Raw genomic sequence first — 24,134 nt, 5'->3', positions numbered from 1 at the left:
GGTCATAGGGGGAGGAGCCAGTGCACACCAGGTAGTTCTAAAGCTTTACTTTTGTGCCCAGTCTCCTGCGGAGCCGCTATTCCCCATGGTCCTTACGGAGTCCCCAGCATCCACTACGGACTACGAGAAATAGAATTATCGGTAAGTAAATTCTTATTTTTTCTCTGTGATTTAGTCACCATATCTCTCCCTTATCTCTGCTTGTGCTGACTACACTGTGCAGGGGTTTGGGTGAGAGGTATTGTGCTGCTGCCAATTGTACTGTGTTACCTGATACTGCAAGTTATATCATGTCTGCTTCTGAGGGTAACGGTTCTGGGCCGGAACACACTGCCAGTGTTGCTGAAGCCACAGATCCCTATTATCACTGACCTGGGTTGAGAGTGTTGTGAACTCGGGTGTTCTTCCGGTGACCGGGAAGGGGAACCACAGCTGGGCCGAAGTAGAGATGGCCGAATATAGGTTTTCTTCATGCAGGACTTTAGCGGCAGGCAGAGCTCGTGACGGATACTGGAATCCACCTGAAAGACAGGACTTGAGAACGGTGCTGGTGGTTACTGTGAGATATGCTAAAGAATCCCTGTAGCGATGCTGAAGCACCCTGAGTGGTGAGAAACTTGTGAGCGATGCTGAAGCACACTGAGTGGTGAGAAACTTGTGAGCGATGCTGAAAGCACTGGAGACTGTGTGACAGAGGAACACGCTGAATGCTGGAAACACTGGAGACTGTGAGACAGAGAACACGCTGAATGCTGGAAACACTGGAGACTGAGACGGAGAACACGCTGAATGCTTTGAACACTGGAGACTGAAACGGAGAACACGCTGAATGCTGGGAACACTGGAGACTGCGAGACGGAGGACACGCTGTAGGCTGGTAATACTGGAGACTGTGAGACGGAGGACACGCTGAAGGCTGGTAATACTGGAGACTGTGAAACAGGGAACACGCTTGCACAAAGGGAGCACTGGAGTCTTTCACTAAGGAGAGACGATACTCAGGCGCCGGGCTCTGTCCGGCGTCCACCTTTGAATTCCCAGCCTTCCTTCGATTGGTGGAGGGGAGCCAGCGACGTCACCCGCCCACCACCCACGTGACAGCCGGGCGCAATGGCGGCGCCCACGCTCCGGGGAATCGCCGGGAGCAGCGCCGCCAGACACCGGGACCCAGCGACCACCGGAGGCGGGGACCGCCAGGAGGACCAGCTGACACGCAGGGGTAAGCGCGGCGGCCGCTGCCCCTGGCGTGTGACACTTATGAGGGGAATGTAGCAGCTGTGGGCTCTGGTTCTGGGGGCTCCTTGCCCCCCAGTGGGACTGTGGCAATGGAGGCACATAATGACCCACTGTGGGCCGCTTTTTCCACGCTTCTGCATACGCTAGTTCGTAAACTAACACCCCCTATGGGACCCCCAATGCCGGTGCAACCGTATGTGGTCCCTGCAGCTAACCCGCCGTGGGCGGACGATTTATCTGCTAAATTGAAGAAGTTGAACCAGTCCCTGACTACTAAAAAGTCTGACCATCGCTCGCCTAAGTCCAAGGGGTCCTCTAAGCGAGCGCTTGTCTCCTCACAATCCACTGCTGTCACTGACACCTCGTCTGATGAAGACGGCACTTACACTGACCCCACAGGTTCTGACTCAGATACGGCTGATGGGTAGGGTAGTTCACATGTGGATGTTCCTGACCTTTTGGAGGCTATTAAGTTAATTCTACAGATTACGGATGATCCCGAGCCATCCGTCCCTCCTGAGAAACCTGATAGGTTCAAGCGTCAGAAGGTGGTTAAACAAGTTTTACCTCACTCTGATCACCTAGTGGATATACGTCAGGGACCCTGGGAAAACCCGGGTACAAAGTTTGTGCCTCAAAAGAAGATGCTGGCTCGCTATCCCCTCGCGCCAGAGCTGTCTAAGAATTGGGAAACTCCTCCAGTGGACTCACATGTGGCTAGGATGGTGGTTTCCTCAGCTCTGCCTGTCACTACCGTCACGTCTCTAAAAGAGCCTACGGATAAACGTGTGGAGGGTTGTCTTAAAGCGATTTACACCCTCACAGGTGCTGCACAAAGGCCCACTATTGCAGCTACATGGACTGCAGAGGCTATTGAAGCATGGGCCTTGGAGTTAGAAGCTGAAATCTCCTCTGACCATGCTAGACAATGCTTGTCATATATTGTCACAGCTTCTCGCTATATTAAAGAGGCGGCTTCTGATGCCGGTATCCTAGCAGCCAAGGCCTCTCCTACGTCAGTCCTGGCTCGCCGGATATTGTGGCTGAGATCCTGGTCTGTGGATCTGGACTCTAGAAAAACCCTGGAGGTACTCCCTTTCAAGGGAGATATTCTGTTTGGGGAGGACTTAAATAAGATAGTGGCTGACTTGGCTACTGCCAAAACTGCCTGTCTGCCAAGTACCGCTCCTTCTGTGTCGAAGGCTAAAGGTACGTCCTTTCGCCCCTTTCGTCCTTCAGGTAAAGCAAAAGGTCAGGCGTACAACAAGCAGGCCCGCACCTCCAAACCTGGTAAGCCGAAGCCAAAAAGAGCCGGATCCCAGGGTGGGGGCCGGCTTCTAGGGTATACCCAGGAATGGTTGAAAACCACTTCATATGCCTGGGTACGGGAAGTCGTCACTCAAGGTTACGCCATAGCCTTCAAAAACCGACCCCCTCATCGATTTTGCCAGACAGACGTCCCGTCGGACCAGACAAAGGCAGACACTCTGCATTCGGTGGTACAGACCCTCCTGGATACAGGAGTCGTAGTACAGGTGCCTCTTGCGCAGAGGGACCGGGGGTACTATTCTCCGCTGTTTCTAGTCCTGAAACCGAATGGGTCCTCCCAGCCCATTCTCAACCTCAAGGCATTGAACAGGTTTGTGAAGGTTTCCAAGTTCCGTATAGAAACACTTCGCTCTATAGTTCTAGCTTTGGAACCAGGGGACTACATGGTCTCCCTGGATATACAGGATGCTTACCTGCATATTCCTATACCAGCGTCACATCAGCAATACCTGAGGTTTGCTATTGTCAGCCTCCATTACCAGTTTCGGGCGTTACCTTTTGATTTAACAACGGCTCCGCGAGTCTTCACCAAAGTAATGGCGGTGATGATGGTGGTACTCCGCCGTCAAGGGGTCAGGATGACTTGTAAATCCTGGCAAATTCCCCGAAACTTCTCCTACTTCATCTGAATATGACGGTCCGGTTTCTACAAGCCCACGGGTGGCTCATCAACTATTGGACACTCACAACCAGAGGTTGTTCCTGTGTCAGGAGAAGGTCCTGAAGCTTCGGGACAGGATTCGTTGCTTCCTTTCTCGTCCGCAAGTGTCGATACATTCGGCTATGCAGGTGCTGGGCCGCATGGTGTCAGCATTCGACATAGTGGAGTATGCTCAATTCCATTCTTGCCCCCTCCAGAGGCTGATTCTAGCCAAGTGGGACGGCCTGCCTCACCGGATCAGGTCTCAAATGATCTCATTGACTCCGGAGGTCCGTCTGTCGCTGCTCTGGTGGCTCCAGAACCAACAACTGTGCAGGGGCCGTCCCTTCTGGATATCTGACTGGGTCCTGTTAACAACAGATGCCAGTCTAAGAGGTTGGGGCGCGGTGCTAGAGCAACACTCCCTTCTGGGTCGGTGGACCAAGGAGGAATCTCTCTCCTCTCGATCAATATTCTTGAATTGCGGGCGGTTTTCAATGCATTGAACCTGGCCCAGCATTTAGTTCAGAAACGTCCTGTTCAAGTACAGTCAGACAACGCCACCACAGTGGCTTACATAAATCATCAAGGCGGCACTCGAAGCCGTTTGGCAATGAAGGAAGTCTCACGGATTCTACATTGTGCAGAACGCCATCTACCGGCCATATCGGCAATATTCATTCCGGGAGTCCTGAATTGGGAAGCGGACTTCCAGATGTAGATCTGATGGCGTCTCGACACAATCACAAGGTTCCGGTCTTCGGAGCAAGGACAATGGATCCTCAAGCAGCATTCGTGAATGCGCTGGCGGTGCCGTGGAGGTTTCGGCTGCCGTACATGTTCCCTCCGGTGTCACTTCTGCCCAGGGTAATTCGGAAGTTCAAGCAAGAAAAAGGAAATCTGCTTCTCATAGCTCCAGCGTAGCCCAGACGGCACTGGTTCTCAGATCTGCAGGGCCTATCACCAGAGCGTCCAATTCTACTTCCACAACGCCCATACCTCCTCGTTCAGGGCCCCTGTGTCTACCAGGACCTAGCCCGGTTGTCTTTGACGGCGTGGCTCTTGAATCTTCCGTCTTGAGGGCTAAGGGTTTTTCTGAAGAGGTCATTAAAACTATGTTGCGGGCCCGGAAACCGGCTTCTGCCCTGATTTTACCATAGGGTCTGGCATTCCTACTTCGTTTGGTGCGCATCTAACAATTATGACGCTTCCAAGTTTAGTACAGCCAAACTTTTGGCTTTTCTGCAACAGGGCCTGGATTTAGGCCTGCGTCTGGCCTCCCTCAAGGTTCATATTTCTGCCTTGTCGGTGTGGTTTCAGAGAAAAATTGCGACTTTACCTGATGTTCATACTTTCACTCAGGGTGTGTTGCATATCCAACCTCCCTATGGTCCCGCCTGTGGCTCCTTGAGACTTGTCGGTGGTTTTGGAGCCGTTGCAGGAGCCTCCGTTTGAACCCCTGGGTTCAGCTGATCTTAAGTGGCTTTCCCTTAAGGTGGTGTTTTTGCTGGCTATTGCATCTGCTAGAAGAGTGTCGGATTTGGGGGCCCTTTCCTGTAGTTCCCCATATCTGATTTTTCACTGTGACCGGGCGGTACTTCGGACTCGTCCCGGTTATTTACCGAAGGTGGTGTCCTCGTTCCACCTTAATCAGGAGATTGTGGTTCCGGCCTTTGTCTCTCCTGATTTGTCTCCCAAAGAGCGGTCTTTGGATGTGGTACGGGCTCTCCGTATCTATGTGAAGAGAACTGCTTCTATTCGAAAATCTGATTCTCTTTGTTTTGTTTGGATTTCACAAACGTGGCTGGCCTGCTCACAAGCAAACTCTGGCCAGGTGAATTAGAATGGTGATTGCACATGCTTATGTGAAAGCTGGTTTGTCAGCTCCTGCTCACATTACGGCCCATTCTACTCGGTCTGTTAGACCTTCTTGGGCGGCCCAACGTGGTGCGACCCTTGACCAATTGTGCAAGGCGGCTACGTGGTCCTCCGGGAACACGTTCATAAGGTTCTATGCCTTCGATACTGCCGCTTCCCAGGATGCTTTCTTTGGACGCCGGGTTCTTGTGCCCTCTACAGTGTGTCCCCTCCCATAAGGAACTGCTTTAGGACATCCCCAGTGTCCATCCTTGTGGAGCCCAGTGTACCCGGCAGCAGAAAATGAATTTTATGGTAAGAACTAACCGTTGTTAAAACTCTTTCTGCGAGGTACACTGGGCTCTACAAGGCGCCCACCCTGACGCACTTAGCTTCTTTGGGTAGGTATGGCATTAGCCGCTGACACTTCTCTTGTCGTGAGAGTGTGGTGTATGTGGCTACTAACCGTTGTCGTCTCTTTTCCTGCTACTGCATTGGGCTGGTTAACTAAAAACTGAGCTCCTGTGCAGGGAGGCGGGGTTATAGAGGAAGCGGCGCTGTACATTCTGGGAACAGTCAAAGCTTTGAGCCTGTTGGTGCCTCGGATCAAGATCCTACTCTACACCCATTGTCCATCCTTGTGGAGCCCAGTGTACCTCGCAGAAAGAGTTTTAACAACGGTAAGTTCTTTCCATAAAACTCGTTTTTGTAGCTAATCCAGAACAAATCTCATGAATGTAATGTTCTTAGTAGTGTGTTAATGGCAAAATTAAATAAAAACATACATCTCCCATGTCTCAGCGGCACACCTGTTCTCTGCTTCTCTGTATGTAAACAAACCGTCCAGCTGCATGGGCATAGACCAGTTGGGTTTTCCCCATGTGACTCTCCAGTCCATTACATGCATGGCAACTACACTCGCATGACCTTAGTATCCTATCAGCTCTGATTACACCATATTTAAACCCACTCCTGAAAACAGCACATTGCCGCAACAGCATCTTCATTCTAGGATAGTTCCTGGTCCCTGGCTTCAGTCATTCTGGTGTTGTCTCTGTAACTTGGCTGTTGCTTCCAGTGACTTGGAACCTGCTACGTCCACCTGCTGCCACTTTGTGGTTGTCTGCAGCGAAAGTCCACACCTGCATCCTGTATTTTCATATTGGCCTCCTGTTCTCTGGTTCTATCCAGGATTGCCCTACATGATGTGATCATTAGACTTCTGTGTAGCTCCTTGGTTTTACTTCCAGGCTAACTGGGTGGCAGGATTCTCTTCTGGGTATCTTATATCTGGGGCTTTCCCTGAGTTTAGAGGATTCCATTCCAGAGCTACGAGTTGGGTGCGTTATTGAATGCATCTAGCATCTAAGCTAAGGAATACATATTTCAACCTTTTATCTTTGTTGGCTGTTGCTACTGCTGACACTGCTACCCTAATGCAAATACTGAATAATGGCCATCTGTAATACTAACTGAGGCGGGGTAAGTAAGTAGGCTGGGTATCAATATTTCAAATGAGCTAGTATGTTGGATAGCAGGTTGAAAATCAGTTGTTAAGTAATGTAATCAACCTACATGATTTTACTAAAGTCTTTGTTGGATTTCTGAATTATTATTGCAATTGCTTAAACTCTGGGTATGGTATTGTCATCTTTATACATTTTTTTTAAACGAATTAGTTAACATGGATTTAGATCTGTTGGGCATAGTTTGTCGTAATTTCCATTAAATCTGCCTGTGCCTGCGTATAGTTTTAATTTTCTTATGTTGCCTAACATAAATCTCAGCACTGTCACGGGCTTGCTTACCATCTGTGATATTTGTTTTAAATAAAGTATATTTTCTCATCCTGTAAAATAAGTGGCTCATATTTGTTTACCATTTATGTGGGTATCACAAATGGCTTCATTTTGTTTCCTTAATCAGAATTTGCTTCCTTCTCTGATCTGGTTATTTAATGCATTGGATTTTTCTTGTTGATCCTTGTTTTCCTAATAAAATCAAATATTAAAGCATAACCTCTTGGGTATTCCAATATTCTATGTTATCATTGACAAATTCAAACCATTTAGGTTATAAATATTAATGAAAATAATTACTTTGGGATAGGAAAAATGGGAATGTTAGGTTTTGTAATCTATAAGCTTGCTATGTTGGAGCAGATTTCAGGGGCATACAGTATGTTTGCATTTTTTAAATTCTGGTCCGTGTGTATATTGAAGGTTCCTCCAGCGATTAGATTTTGCGTGTCCATGTGCATTAGTAACAGTGATAAACTTCTTTAAAGTTTGATATTAGGGCATACAGTTTTTGTTTGGTCATCTCTTTTTGGTCATAAAGCATTATTCCGTACTTTGAAATGTGAACTGGCTGCCTGAAGGTCATCGAAAATGTAGGTTTTTCAGTCAACCATGATGCTGTCAAATCAGACATTCTGTTCATACATATAACAATGTATGAAAAGTGAAAATATATATATATATTTTATGATCCAGAAATGTAACCACAAATGTTGGGTTCCCAGTCATGTTTATCTCTCTGTACTACCTTGTGCTCACATTCAATTTGCATTGTGTAAGATGTTGTTTGCACTTGTAATGTACAAGTTAGGTCCTCGCTGAGAAGGTAATTCAAATCTGAGTTCTTATTGGATTTTAGATTTCCTGTGCTTATTCCATCTGTGATGGTTCTCTAGATCATTGGAGGTAAATTTATTAAGGTGGGAGTTTTTGTTAGAAATGGTGATATTGCTCACAGCAACCAATCAGATTTTACTTAACATTTATCTAGCTGCTTCTAGAAGATAATAGATATAATCTAGTTGCTATGGGCAACATCACCAGTTCTATAAAAAAAAACTCCCAGCTTAATTTACCCCATTAACTTTTGTTCAGTAACAGCAAATACAAAGTTTCTGTTGTTGATGATTCTCTGTATTTTGCAATGTAACATTGTTGCTGACTCGAGCTGGTTCAATATTTTAATTTAGACTATTAAGTGTGAATTCAGTTTGTTAATAGTAGATTGTATTCTATTTTTTTTTCCTCTGTTTGTTTCATAATAATGACGTTTACCTGGCAGCGTCCACTGCATTAGGCAAGGGAGTTGTTTCTTGTCAGAGGTTTTGCTGCGAATCATCAGCATTATGATCACAGGCCCCTTGTAACAATGAGGCTTGAGAGTAGGTTGCTTTGTCTTACCCATTTTATAAAATCGTTGCTTTTACAAGTATTTGTCCATCAATCAGAAACTCCACTAATCAGCATAGTATTGTTGAAATACAGGTAAAAGTGAAAAGGTCAGTGATCATTTTAGAAAGAAAGCACAACAATATTTGGATCTTTGTGAAATAAATACTTCCCAATAGACCATTAAGTATTTAGTGGCAGCTGTAACTTGAAGTAGCCTGTCATGAAAGTGCTTTTGGATGTCCTTATAGTTATTATTGTTTCCTACTGCAGACAGTAATGGTTCATTTATCCTTTTGCTTATGTATTTTGTTTTCCCATATTCTTTTATTTGGATTACATATGTTTTACCAGTGGAGGAAATGCCAGCTGTCAATATTCCAACAGCAGCATCCTACCCGCCAGAATGCCGACAGCAGGACGGGCACTAAGAGTCCCCATGCAAGCTCCCTGTGCTTGCTATGCTGTGGGCACGGTGGCTCACTGCTCTCACAACAGGACCTATTCCCACTCTATGGGTGTCAGTATCCTGAACGCCGGGATCCCAGCAGCCGGCATTTTAACTGCAACCCTTTTATTTCTGGTTTCATTTTGGTTGCAGTACAGCAAATGGTCAGCACAGGTGATTAGTTGTAGAGGTTAATATTTGAAGCTTAAGTTATCAGAGTGCTGGTTTGCAGCTATCCATATCAGCAAGTACATGGTTGTTTGTATCACAGGGATAATAAATCATGTTGTTCCTGAACAGGAAATAACTGCTTTAATCACATACTTGCTTACTCTCTCAAAACATCTGGGAGATACCTGAATATCGGATGGCATGCCCAGAGGACTCTATAAATCTCCCACAAGCCCCTCGCTGCCGCCCACTTCCAGGATGGGCAATCCCGCATTACAATGTTGGGAATCGCTGCTTTGTATAGTGGGGGCAGAGTACCAAGGGTTAGGGGGGTGGGTAAGGGGTAGGGTTAACTTACCTTCCAAACAGTGCCGGGATTGTGACAGTCGGGATGCCGCCGTCAGTATTCTTACCGTTGGGATGCCATACCCAACCCCACTTGGCACCTTACTTGCTTTTTTATTGAGGTTAACTCGGGTGTGGCTCAACTTAGCTCCTTCCATTTGGTATGTTACCCCAAGGAATAGCACTGGTTCCACCATATGTGCTCAATAAACAATGATCAGATTTAGGTTTCAGCACTACTTTTATTTCCATGAACTCTCACCCTCGCCCATCACCACTGAAGGTCTATCAGTTGTTTCCTTCTTTATGTCTTCCTTCTATCTTAAATAACATGTAACATTGAACTCCTGGTGCTCCCCACGTCTATTTGCACATTCTCATATTTCTGTCACTTCCTCCAAAACATTTGTTCACAGCTGTACTATTATTACATACAAGCACACATTTTTTGAAGCCTTCTCCAAGTCATAGGCTGAAGGATTCACCTTTGTTTGCTGCAGTACTGTGAAAAATATAAAACATTGTTAAAACAAATTATACAAGTATAAAATGACAACAGAAATATACTATGTTAAAAAATGTTTACACTAATTCCAACATTCGCTATGGATATAAAATAAAGCCATTGCCATTTTTACCTAGAAGCATTGGTTTATGCTAATGTGCTCAATTTAATGTTTTGGGTTTTTTTTAAATTTAATTCTGTAATTATTACTGTATAGGAATTTTTCTTATGTTTATTTTTGTTCCTGAAGAATTTAGCTTTGTTATTGTATGTGTATAATATTTTATTTAATTGTCTTACATTCTTACATGTGACATATTATATAATTCACATTTTCACACAGATAGATTTTTAATCAACATTGCTCCCAATTTGTTTTTGCATATCTCACTATATCTTATCCTGGATTTAAACTTTTCAATTTTATCTTTTGGGGAACTGAAGCATAATCCCTGACCTTGTGATTGGAGCAGGAATCAATGACTTTAATATTGTATCTAATGTAGTTACATATGTGTGGTAGGTTAGGGTTTTCTAAAAGGGGCCATGTCATATCTTGAGATATTGTTTTACAATATCACCACATTATATTTCTGGTGTACCAATGCGTTGTTCTGGATTGTGACTATTTTATTGACCAGGCTCCCGCTATCTATATACAGCACACACACTGGAAACTCCATTGAAATTAATGGGATATTTTATTCAGTAGGGATATCACCACACTGCTTGTGTTAATGCTTGTGTTAATGTATACAATGCATCACAAGCATATCCTCCACACTTGACAGCATAGCAGATATATATTTTTCTTCAAAACAAACAACAAAAAGAATATACTACAGTTTATAAATAAAGGATATTAGTAACCTTGTGATAATCGTGTTTCATTCCATTCATCTCTTTATATTCTTCTGATCTACGTTTTGAGCAGTCTTTTGATTCTATTAAAGAAACGTGCTATAAACGGTTTCTGAAGTCAAATATGCAGGATACACTCAGGTCCACCCAGATCCTGGTTCTGCTGCGTCATATTTGTCCAAATTTAATATATGTATAAATGGTTTTTCATTATCATCTGTCAGCTCATTGTAAGTAGTTAACAGCGCTCTATTCATACTTCTCATTGAGTTCCAGTCCTGTAGGTCTCCACTTGTTAGTTGGTGTTTACTTGATTACGGTGCATAGAAGACGCACACTTCTCTCTCTTCATTCGCAGTGGTCACAAAAGGAGGGCCTGGGAACATGCCCACTTCACTCCTCTCGTACTCTTTGTATCTGAGCTTTCTCCATTCATCAGATGTTGAGAACTGTCACATAATGCTACTAGATGGTTTCCAGTGTGCTGCTCACTCACCTGTTTTCATGTCACCCTATCTGGGTTCGTGTTTGCTCCTCGACATTAGATAGTACGACGTGATGTGTCCATATGTTGTAACACTCTCTACTGTCTCCATACTGCCTTTCTTATCCTTTATTATTTGAATTGCTTATATTATCGTCATATGGATGAGTGTATGCATTGATGTTGCATTGTGATAGCTGATGCCTCATATATGAAGCACTGAGAAGAAGGAAAAAAAATCACTTCTGCTAATAGGTTGCGTACATTATACTTTTTATTGTTCTATTAGGGTCATTATTTTGCTGGTAAAACTGTAGTTCACCTGTTTTTTGTTAACGTGGATGAAAAGCCAGTTATTTAATGTATGGAAATGACTTGGTCAGTAGAATGAGATGAGATTCTAATGTCATGGCCCCACCAGCTTGTCTTCATGAGTGGAAATGTTGAAAACAATTTAATCTGTCAACTTGTGTTTTTACCAATGTGCTCTATTTGGTGACACTATGAGCATATATGTTGGTGGATGTAGTTCCAAAGCAAGAAGTATGTAATGCAAATGACAGTATAGAGTCACATTTTTAGAGCCCTTCCACTCAAAAAGTTGTTAACATTTCACAGTGATGTTCTTGTGCGATATTACTGTATGGGCTGAACATGTACTAAATATACATGAAGCAGCAACATACCTCTCTTGTACGTGTCAGCACACCAGCAACATGCTTTTCAGTTCATAATAAACTACACTCCAAACAGCAATATAGGTTTGTCTGCTTGAAAAAGGACATGTTTAGTCCGAAACGTTGCTATGTTACATATACCAATGGGTTTATGCATTATTTTACTGTTTGGAGGGCCATATATTATGAATTGTTATATAAGCTCCTTCTGGCACATCGCCAAGGAGTGTGTCCTAATTCAAGCCTGTATGTCTGTGTATATGTGTGTGTGTGTGTGTGTGTGTGTGTGTGTGTGTGTGTATATATAATATATATATATAAATATGTGTGTGCGCATAGTTGGGCAGCACTCATGTTACATGAAACAAATGAAACAACAGTTCCTGGAGCCCAACACAAACAGGAGAACAGTGGCAGTGCTCAGGTAATGCAATAATTCAGCAAGTTGATATAATTGCTTTGTACACCCTTTTGTTTCAAAAACTGTGCAGGAAATGGTAAAACTGAATACTCCAGTAAGGTATGGGTGAGGTGGGCTATCTTTTAGGGTATGTACCGAACATGGGCGCCATCTTGAATCTAAGCCAGTTTTCCCATTTTCTGCACAGTGTTTGAAACAAAAGGGTGTACTGCGACTTTTCAATCACCCTGTATAACAAATGTGGTATAAGCACCGCGTTTGTCTCCGTGACCAACTGAAAAAATACTTGTTTTAAAACATGAGATTTGCCACATCCGACTTTGTGTCCAACACTTTAGTCTGTACCACTCAAAACAATTGATGTGGGTGCACCAGAGTCCACTCCTATATATTGGGACCGCAGCTCCCTTCTCAGAGCAAATCCTGGAATTCCTCAGGTAATTATTTCTGTGAAAAAAGGAAGGAGAAGGGGCAGTCCATAGTGCATAAAAGTTTTATTTAAAACCTTTAAAAGGCACTGCACACAAGTAATAGTAAATTGCTCGTGTTAGACTGTAACCAGTGTGGACTGGTTACCACATGATATACAGTATCACAAATTCCCACTGGCATACCAGGATCACTGCTTCACGGAGACATGGACTCCAAACTCCTGCTGCTGACCGCACAAGGAGAACGCCGCAGGCCGGATCACGATGACCGCTGAAGCCGGGACAGTGGGAGCCAGAGGTAGTGACGTCACAGAGCTCAGCCCTAACATCAGTGGACTTTATCCAGAGTAAATGTCCGCACTCCCATCCGTCATAGGTCATCCATGGGGTGCTCTCCAAAGTAACCGCTTAAGTTACCAGATAATACCAGGTTATATTGCCACTAGGACCAATAGAGGGCACTCACCAATCCAATATGTTATTAAAGAATTTAATAGCTCCTCAGTGTCATCACATACATGTCATTGTTTCGACCCTACCGGGTCATCTTCAAGACAGCCAGATGGAACAACTGCTCAGCATGCAGGCAAGAGGCCTCTTGCCAATACGCTGAGCGGTTGTTACATCTGGCTGTCTTGAAAATGACCCAGAGTGTGTGTTAAGCTGCCCATACACCTAAAGATTGATTGTCCGATCTGGCTGTTTGGAACGAAAATCTGGTAATGGATGGGAGCAAATGACAATTGACCATTTGCTCCGAAATGCTGGAAAACCTGCAAAAACGTTTGTTCAGACATATTGGTTAAATCAAACGGAATTGTCTGTTTTTCAGTGTTTGGGAGCAAATGGTCAATTGTCATTTGCTCCCATCTGGGAGTGTGGCCAGCTTTACTGGCAGACACGTCATAGGACTGGAATCAATGGGGCAGATGTATTAAGCCTGGAGAACGGATAAAGCAGTGATTAGTGCAAGGTGATAACGCCCCAGCCAGTCAGCTCCTAACTCTAATTTTTCTAATCCGTAATGATTGGCTGGTACGTTATCACCTTGCACTGATCACTGCTTCATCAGTTCTTTATCCCTTCTCTAGGTTAATACATCTGCTCCATTGAGCAGCAAATTGCCGTTATCCCACCAAGTAGCCACATTGGTGTGAACATTATGTATCATTTTGCAATATAACCTGGAACTGCAAATCTATCATTGTGTTTTTTTTTTTGTATTTTAATGTATTTCTATGATGAGCGAGAATATAATAAGATGTTATAATAAACATAGAAACATAGAATTTGACGGCAGATAAGAACCTCTTCGCCCATCTAGTCTACCCATTTTTTTTTTTACTAGATTTTTTTATCTCAAACCTTATTTGATCCTTATTTCTATGTAAGGATATCCTTATGTCTATCCCATGCATGTTTAAATTGCTCTACTGTCTTATACTCTACCACCTCTGATGGGTGGCTATTCCACTTGTCCACTATAGTGATGAGCGGATTCGGTTTTACTCGGTTCTCAAAACCGAATCTTATTGGCTCACTGATGTCACGTGTTTTGGATAGCCAATAAGATTCGGTTTTGAGAACCAAGTAAAACCGAATCCGCTCATCACTAGTCCACTACCCTTTCTGTGAAGTCATTTTCCCTCAAATTTCCCCTGAACCTCCCCCCCTCCAGTCTCAGTGCATGTCCTCATGTCCTATTGCTTCTCTTCATTTGGTGAATTTTTCCCTCCTGGACCTTGTTAAACCCTTCATATATTTGAATGTTTTTATCATGTCCCCCTTTTCCCTTCTCTGCCCCAAACTATACATATTGAGATTTTTTGTAGTCGTTCTGGGTATGTTTTGTGATGTAGGCCATGCACCCTTTTAGTTGCCCTTTAGATATGGCCTCCAGAATTGAACACAGTATTCTAGATGATGCTGTACCAATGACCTATACAGTGGCATTATTACTTCTTTCTTTCTGCTGCTGATTCCTCTCCCAGTGCAGCCAAGCATCTGACTAGCCTTCCTCATTGCTTTGTTACATTGCTTACCTGTCTTTAAGTCACCTGAAATAGTGACTCCTAGATCCCTTTCCTCCTCAGTAGTTTCCAGTATAGTGCCATTAATACTATATTTAGCCTTTGGATTTTTGAGACCCAAGTGCATAATTTTGCATTTTTTTTTTTTGGCATTAAACTGTAATTGCCACACTCTTGACCATTTCTCTAGTTTACCTAGATCCTCAATCATTTGTTTTACCCCTCCTGGTGTGTCTACCCTGTTGCATACCGTTGTATCATCTGCAAAGAGGCATACTTTCCCTTTAATGCCATTTGCAATGTCTCCAATAAAGATATTACTAAGCACTGGCCCAAGTACAGATCCCTGGGGTACTCCACTAGTAACATTTGCCTCCTATTAATGCACTCCATTTACCACAACTTTCTGTTTTCTATCCTGCAACCAAGATTTTATCCATTCAATAATCCTAGTATCCAATCCCACGATTTCAAGTTTATTAAGCAGTCTGCGATGTGCAACAGTGTCAAGGAGGTCAGTCCGACTTGATCACTAGCTGCATTCGTTCGCTGTGCAGCGATCAGTCAAAAAACTGCACTTCTGCGCATGCGTATGCGGGGCAATGGGCGCGCGCATCGTACTATTGCAACGAACGATGTCGTTTCACACAAGGTTTAGCTAAGCTTTTCAGTCGCACTGCTGGCCATAGAGTGATTGACAGGAAGAGGGCGTTTCTGGGTGTCAACTGACCATTTTCAGGGAGTGTTCGAAAAAACGCAGGCGTGGCTGGGCGAACGCAGGACGTGTTCGTGACGTCAAAACAGGAACTGAGTAGTCTGAGGTGATCACAAGCACTAAGTAGGTCTGCAGCTACTCTGAAACTGCACAAAATTATTTTGTATTCGCTCTGCGATCCTTTCATTTGCACTTCTGCTAAGCTAAAATACACTCCCAGTTGAGGCGGCATAGCGTTTGCACGGCTGCAAAAAACTGCTAGCGAGCGAACAACTCGGAATGACTACCAAAATCCTTACTAAAGTCTAGATAAGCTATATCCACGGCTCCACCTTTATCCACCACTTTAGTCCCACAGTCAAAAAGTCAATAAGATTTGTTTGACATGATCTCCCCCCAGTGAATCCATGTTGCTGGGAATCCTGTAAATTGCTGGATTTGAGATAATCTACAACTCTTTTAAGAGTGTTTCCATCAATTTCCCTACTACTGATGTAACACTCACTGGTCTGTAGTTGTTTGCCTCTTCCTTGCTTCCACTTTTGTGCAGTAGGACTACGTTCGCTCTTTTCCAGTCCTTTGGAATTACTCCTGTAGCTAATGACTGGTTGAATAATTCTGTCAATGGTGTGCTACCAGCACCTCTTTAAGTTCTTTTAGTATCCTTGGATGTATCCCATCTGGCCCCATATATTTGTCCAATTTCAGCTTTCAGAGTTCAGTTAGGACCTTCTCCTCTGTAAATGTACTTGTTTCATTTTCCTGAATATCCCTTCAACTTAACTGTGGCCCCTTTTCCTCTCTTCCAGTAGTGAATACTGAGCAAAAATAATTATTAAGATGATTTGCTATTACATTGTCTCCTTCAACAAGACTCCTACTAGGGTATTCAATTATCCGCAAATTCGCGGCAATCGGGCGAAAATTGCAGCGAAAACGCTCCGTTTTTCGACCTATTTAATTCCAAACGGATTTCACGTGAAAATTCTTGCAGTGAAAAGTGCAGGTGAAAATGGGGAAATCAGCCTGTACCCCAAAAAATGCTAAACTAACATTGGAAAACATAAGAGAAGTGTGTTAGAGATCACATTAGAGAGTTTTTGGGGACTTAAATTGTATGAAATAGCTGTTATGTGCATTTTTTTTAAAAATGCAAAAAAATTATAGAAAGCAAGTTTTTTTGAGCAAAATTAATGCTCATTAAATTTGGGGTACATGAAAATGGGTATAAGTATATATTTGGGTCATTTTAGGGTACTTTAAAAAAAAAAGTGGAAACAGACCGATTACTCCCATCTGCAAGCCTAAAAACATCTGTCCCACTCATAAAGCACCCCAATATACCTGTCCCATACCTTGAACCCCAATTTCCATCACTTTGTACTTTTTCACCCCAAAAATGACATGTCATTATTGGCCAATTAAAAATATTTAAAAACTTCAACGTGCCTAATTAGTCATTAAGGGGGGTGTCCCAGGAGTTCTGTACCATATCCAAACATTTTTACCTTAAAATAGTGACTTTTCCCAACTTTTCACCTGCTTCAGAGTAGGTGAAGTGAAATTAGTGAAAAAATTATCACCAATAAATTTTCCCGGAGAATTGAATAGGCTGTAATTGTGTTTCGAGGGAAAAGTCCGGTTTTTCGCGCGAAAAGTCCGTTATCGCTGCTAATTGAATATACCCCCTAGTCTCTGTCTTTAGTTTTATTATTCTGCCTTTTGTTTTTCTCCTTTCGCTTATACCTAAAAAAAAGTTTTGCTTCCTTTACCCACTGACTGGGCCATTTTCTCCTCAGTTTGTGCCTTTGCACATCTGATTACCTTCTTAGCCTCCTTCTGTCTAACAAGATAGATCTCTTTGTCTTCATTTTTTTGTGTCTTATATTTCCTATAAGCCATCTTTTTTGCTTTCACAATGTTTGCTACTTTTTTCGCAAACCACACTGGCTTCCTTCTCCTTGTGTTTTTCCAAACACTTTTGATACAAAGGTCTGTTGCCTTTAATATTGCACTTTTTAATGTTTCCCACCTCTCCTGCACTGCTTCCAAGGTACTCCACTCTGCTAAAGAATCGCTTACGCATTTTCCCATCCCTACAAAATTAGCCTTCCTAAAATCCAACACCTTTGTTTTTGTATGGGATAAGTCAGTTTCTGTCTTTATGCTGAACCATACTGCTTGATGATCACTGGACCCCAGATTTTCACCTGCTTTTACGTCCGATATTCTGTCTCCATTTGTAAGTATTAAGGGGAACATTTACTAAGCAGTGATAAGAGCGGAGAAGTGAGCCAGTGGAGAATTTTCCCCATCAACCAATCAGCAGCTCTGTATGATTTTATAGTATGCAAATTATAGATGTTACTTCAGTGCTGATTGGTTGCCATGGGCAACTTCTCCACTGGCTCACTTCTCCGCTCTTATCACTGCTTAGTAAATGTACCCCTAAGTCTAATATTGCGTCTTTCCGGGTGGGCTCCCTCACTAATTGGTGGAGGGATGCTCCCTGAAGGGAATTTAAAATGTTCCTACTTCTAGTGGAACTAGCAACAGACACCTCCCAGTTTACATCACAAAGATTAAAGTCTCCCATGATTATTACCTCTCCTTTTAATGCCATTTTAGTTATGTCCTGCAATAGGTTCTTGTCCAGATCCTCTGACCTGGTGGCCTGTATATCACGCCAATAAGAAAAATCGACTACTCCCCTGTGCCTATGGTCACCAAAATGGCCTCCGTTTTTTTTCTTCAGTACTTTGTATTAAGGTAGTATTTATGCTTTTTTTTTTAACATACATTGCTACCCCTCCTCCAATTTTTCCCATTCTGTCTTTCCTAAATAGAGTATATTGTGGTGTAGCTATGTCCCTGTCATGATTTTCATTGCACCATTACTCTGTAATTGCCACAATATCTAGATGACCCCTATTCATTATTGCAATTAGTTCTGGGATTTTATTTCCTAAGCTCCTAGCTATCATATTATAATAACAGGTTCTGATATCAGACAATAAATGCAGAGGCTAATAGTGTCCACACACAAGTTTCTTGTAAGGAGATGTAACTTACCTTTTATTGTAGGTAAGTGCTCATTGAGGCTTCTGAAGGGCCTTCAGGTAATTTAGTTTACCTGTAGGATTAAAAATAAATAAATAAAAACACAACAAACCTTATTCTGTGCACCATTTCTGTTAATTCTGGAATATAAACTTAATACCAAATCTATGAAAATAGTAATTTTTAACTGTTATTCAAGACAGTTTTGTCAAACTTTCCATTTAGAATATGCTTATGCAGTATAGGCCTGGATCAAGGGCATAGCTACAATAGGTGCAGGGAGTGCAGCTGCTACGGGGCCCAGGCCACCTCGGGGGCCCGGCCCTCCCCCTGCACCTATTTGTGCTGCCAGCAGTGGTGGGCTGGTACAAATTGATAGTGCTATGGCTGTCGGTGCAGTGCACTCTGTATGCATTAATCAGACTTACCTACATTTTGGCTGCTCTCTGCGGGAGAGAGCAGCCAGGTCAGCTCAGAGGGCGGGCAGGGGAGGCTGTGACGTCGTGGAGGGGGTGAGATGGAGACGGGCGGAGCGGGGGCGGAGCAAGGGCGGGGTCATGACGATGCCTCTTTTAAGCCACGCCTCCCACTCTGTAATGCCGCGATCACCGGCATTACACTGCAGGGGGCGTGGCTATGATGACGCGATTCAGCAAGAATCGCGTCATCAACTGCCCGGACCGCCCACTTTACACACTAAGTGGGCGGACGGGCAGGGGGGTCCCCACGAATCGGGAGACTTGCCTGCTCTTCCGGGGGGCCGGGAGGGTCACCCGATTTTCGGGAGCCTCCCGGCCATTCTGGGAGAGTAGGCAAGTATGGCATTAATGTGTAATGTTACTCTGCCTGCCTTCCAGCAACACTTGTCACAGCACAGCAGAGTATCACTGGGCACTGCAGCTCCGTAATCCCAGTTACCCAGCGCTTCGCATACCGTGAGAAGGCAGGGCTCAGTGCTGAACCAACATCTGGCTGCAGCAGCACAACACTGGACAGCGGGGTCCCTGCAGATTCACGTGTCTCTCTCCCAGGGACCTCTGTACCTATGGACGGATCACAGGCCCTGTATTACGCATCCTTGCAGCCCCTGCACATGAAGAAAGGGAAGGGTGCGTGGGCTGGAGCCATCCTCTCTCACACTTAGCCACTTTTAATTCTTTGCAGTGTGCTAACGGCACATCTGCTGTTCCTGGCTGGCTCTGTTTCTCCTCACTGTCACTGATACTGAGAGGAAGTGTGGCTGAGCCTGCAGGGACATCCCCGGACCATGGCCATGCCTCCTCCCTGTGTCAGTGAGGAGAGAGACTGAGCAAGCCTGGGGGAGCAGAGATGTGCCTGCAGTGCACATAAAACAGCCAATGGGGATTGAAGGTGAGTGTCCGCCTGATGGCTCCACCCGCTCTCTGTCCGTCAGGGGAAGGGGGTTGAGGTAGGGAGTTGACTAAGTGTGGGGGATGGGGGGGGAGTTGAGCTTGAAGTAGTTTCTACTTGGGGAAAGGGGGGGGGGTTTAGAGCAATTTAGATTTAGAACCGTGATTAGTATGGCGCAGTGGGGAAGGGGGGCGCACTGAGGGCCCCGTTGAAACTGATATATAATGCAGTACTGATTGTAGCAGCCTAGCGGGTCCCCTATCCCTTATAATACCCATTATTACACCTCTCAGTCATTGTATTTATTACATATCAGTTCCCCACTGATAGTAGCAGTCATCTCCCATACAAAGTAGTACTTAAAATAGAGTATTATAGCATACTGATGTATCACCAGTCAGTGTGTGCCTCCCCCTCAGCCATGATTCTAGCAGGCAGATGTTAGACACTGTACTTAAAATAACACTGTCCACCCCCTCATCTCCCACTCCCACCTGATTGGAATTTGAAGTAGGTGAATGTTATATAAAATTTTAAAAATACTGTAATAAGGTACACTGGAAGACCTCATGGGTTTTTTTTTCTGTGCACATCCCGGCTCTTCTCTCTAAGGGGTATATTCAGTTGAGGTCGGATCCATTCCGACATGCATTTGTCAGAATGGATCCGACAAGGGCTATTCAATGCCCATCTCAATTCGACTTTAAAAAAGTCAAATTGAGATGAGGGACCGGAGAAGGGGGAGACCAGCAGGGAGACGAGGGACAGCAGCACTGCAGGAGGATGTGGCACAGCCGCCATACCTCACGGCAGCATCCACCCAGCTCCAGCAAGCGGGACCTCACTTGCCGGAGCCGGATGGACGCTGCCGTGAGCGGCGGCTGTGCCACATCCTCCTGCAGCGCTGTGCTGTAGTGCTGCTGTCCCCCGTCTGCTCGCGGCTCTCCCCCTCTCTTCCACTCAGGTCTCTCATTTCAGTCCGACTTTTTTTTAAGTCGGACTGTGATGGTCGGAAACGGGGCCAAAACCTGTCGAATTTGGCCACGTTTCCTTCAGAAGCACGTGAATTGGCAGCTATACCGCCGATTTGCGTACTATTCGACAAGTCAAATTCCCCGACTTGTCGAATAAAAAAACTGGGGACTGAATAGGTCGGAACCCCTTCTGACCTGAAAAAGTTGAAAACTGACGTCTTTTTGACAAGACGGCAGTTTCGACTTTAATTGAATATACCCCTAAGCATCTGAAGTCATACATACGTGTGTCATGACTGGTCACACGCACTGTACTGCAGGACTGGAGACACAGGCATGCGCTGGATCTGACACCTATTAGCTGTCTGATTACTGACAGCCCAGCTCTCGGACAATTTCAGTGAGGCTCATGGTCCGTCAGAAATGCCTTTTATACAGCCTTGTTGGCGGGCCCCCTGAGACCAACAGGGCCCTAAGCAGTTGCTTTGGTTGCCTTGTGGTAAATTCTCCTCTGGACTTGCCATACTGTCCCTTTAAACCGGACACATGAATTACACAGGTTCTGTGGCTGGCTGACGTCAAACCTGTTTAAGCAGTCACAGAACCTGGGTAATTCATTAGTGTCCCAGTTTAAAATGACATTATTATAAGCCTACTGTATATTAAAATAACTTGTGTACATAATGCATTAAATGGATAATACTTATTTAATACCTGATTCTTTTCATCTGTCTTTTTTCTTCATCTCAGTAATAAACATCCTCTGTTTTAGTATTCTGTTTTACTAACTTTATTTGTTGGACCAGTCTCTGTATGAATATGTTTGGCCATCATGTTCTCTCTAAATGGTTTCTGTATTGCACAGCTTCTTTTAATGTGTTGTTGCTTTGCAAAGAATAGTTCATTGAAAGTATATATTCATAACAGATATAGCTTCCTGTGAACCTTGAAAATACTTTCTGCTGTTTGGCTTTTGCATTGTTTGTTGTTTGTTACAGTCCTCTGGCACATTTATATAAACTACCACTTTCAGGACACAATACACAAAAGAAGAACAAAAGGTGACTTTAATCTCTGAGAGGCGGCACCTGTATCATTTCACATCCAGCGGGGCTTCAAAGCAGCATGTTGCAATCCATTACTGCCACTTTTAGCAAAGTAGGGGTTAAAAATAATGGCTCCAGAAAGAAGGGGGGAAAAAAAAAAAGAAAAAAGCTTTTTTGCAAAACCTACCATTACCTAGTATTATGATCCACAGTGCTTCTGAAACCTCCTGTCTGGGCCCCAGACATTCCAATTTAGTCATTCAGCCCATGCTGCCATATATGCCATCCACCGTTTGGTTGAGACATCTTCACAGTTCAGGGCACAGCGGGGCTATGCTGACACCTGTGGCCTGCTATTTCCAGCAGATGCTCTTATGTTACAGTACCTGGGCTTTGTGTTTTGTAGAGGCTTTTTTTGTGTGGGGGGAGGAGGGTGGGATTATGTTTTAACTGTTTCATGCTGGCTTTATAATCTAATGGAGAATGAAGTTATCATTTGGTGACAAACCTGCTAGTATATGGTAACTGTTGACTGTCCTACTCTTAAATATTAACTATAATTTTTTTATATTTTTTTAGCGCTGTCATTTAAAAAAAAATTATATAAAAGACAAAATTAATTAAAAATCATGTACTGTTGTCATAATTCGGAGTCTTCTCATCACCTAGCACCTCTGATGGGTTTTAGTGAAGAGCTCATTTTTCAGGGTCCCCCCCTGCAGTATTTCCTTCAGTGGTAGCCTTGCATGCAGGTAACATGAGACAGGTGTAATCAGTACGTAGAGTGCGACAAGTGTATTCTCATTCACTACAACGTATATGCTGTATTTATTTGATAATCATATCATTTTCTATACTATATATATTTGTGAACTTTATTGAAAGAAGTTAATTTATGTACAGTCGCTCCAGAAACCTTCCTGCGTTTCCAATTGTCACTAGAGGGCGCTGCTTATCCTCTGAATGTTCAGTGACGATTCCCAGGATTGTGCCATCATTGTTTTATTAAAATGTATATAAGTGCACAAAATGTATTTAATAAAGAAAAAAAAAGGCATCAGTGTGTTCAGCTGAGCAGCCAGGAAGTGTTAATTCCATAGTGTAGTCCAACCACCTCCTGTATAGAGGAGACTCCAAGTAGGGCAGAGAAGCAGAGTAATTTCTCCATGCTCTAGATATGTCATTCTCCTCCGCACCAAGTATGTCCAGTGACCAGGTGTGTATACCCCCAGCAGCCGTACTGCAAGCCAGCATGTGGCTGAGCATCTTTACAAAGGAAGTAAGAGCAGGAATTACAGCTTTATAGAGATTTGCATTAACCGCAGGTCAGCTGAATATCAGCCAAGTCCACAAGCACAGTGGGATAAAAAGATAAATGTAGATGTGCACATATATTCCCTCTTCCTCTGTACATGTATATTTTACTTGGGTAGGATTGATATCTGACAGGCACATATTTGGTTGCTAGCCAATAAAGAAATAATGATAAATCCCACCAGTACATTGTTTAAAATGTTTTTCTTTTGTTTTTAACATACATAAAAGGTTGTTGGAATCTATGAATTCTATTATTCGTCTTTTCTTTGCTTATCTGTCTGTCTATCTATCTATCTATCTATCTATCTATCTATCTATCTATCTATTTCATATTAATTTAAAATTACCCTAAGGGATTGATTGAAATATTGCCAATTTAATTCCAGAGAACAACACTCTTTTCTCCTAGCATCACGTTTACACTCACGTGGGACCCACAGTTTAGTTTTAAGTTTAAACTGTTTCCTGTTAATCACTTTTCACTATAAGTTTTATTACTTTATTAAAACCGCTAAGAAATTAACTTGGCGTCTCATGGAAACAGCATATTTATGATGAAGTAGTTGATAGTGCATTTTATTTATGATTAAGTAGTTGATAGTGCATTTTTTTTACGATTAAGTAGTTGATAGTGCATTTTATTTATTATTAAGTAGTTGATAGTGCATTTTTTTTACGATTAAGTAGTTGATAGTGCATTTTATTTACGATTAGGTAGTTGATAGTGCACTTTATTTATGATGAAGTAGTTGATAGTGCATTTTCCCCAAAAAATCAATGAAAGCAATTTGGGGTTTCAACGTATTGGTTTAGAACATGTATGTGTACTTTAACCTCTTGTGTTTCCCAGGTCCATTAACAACAGCATTATATTTGGCCTAGTGTTCATTATAAAGCTCCACAAGTGTAGAGAGTGCTTGAAATACAGTAAGTGTGCAGCCTGCATAACAAGGCAGAGGTCCCGGCCATGAAGAAGTTATATAGACCATATAATATTCTATAGCTTTACAGGCAACAATCATGTACAG

At 43.4% G+C, this 24,134-nt stretch overlaps 1 protein-coding gene and 1 long non-coding RNA gene across 6 annotated transcripts in view; one reads left to right on the top strand and one right to left on the bottom strand.

Moving 5' to 3' along the window:
- Positions 1-24,134, top strand: part of ARB2A (ARB2 cotranscriptional regulator A) — a 792,581-nt gene that overhangs the window by 509,004 nt on the left and 259,443 nt on the right. The gene's annotated exons all lie outside the window — the stretch shown is intronic.
- The window catches only part of LOC135060883 (uncharacterized), a 71,062-nt gene continuing 65,338 nt past the window's right edge, over positions 18,411-24,134 (bottom strand). Inside the window, exon 4 of the long non-coding RNA XR_010247289.1 lies at positions 18,411-18,471. This is a non-coding gene — a long non-coding RNA (uncharacterized LOC135060883). The remainder of the gene's footprint in view (positions 18,472-24,134) is intronic.

Source organism: Pseudophryne corroboree, chromosome 1 (genome assembly GCF_028390025.1).
Source record: "Pseudophryne corroboree isolate aPseCor3 chromosome 1, aPseCor3.hap2, whole genome shotgun sequence".
Classification (NCBI taxonomy): Eukaryota; Metazoa; Chordata; class Amphibia; order Anura; family Myobatrachidae; genus Pseudophryne; species Pseudophryne corroboree.
The sequence above is the reverse complement of the archived record's forward strand: the minus strand, read 5'-3'. Positions and strand labels throughout refer to the sequence as shown.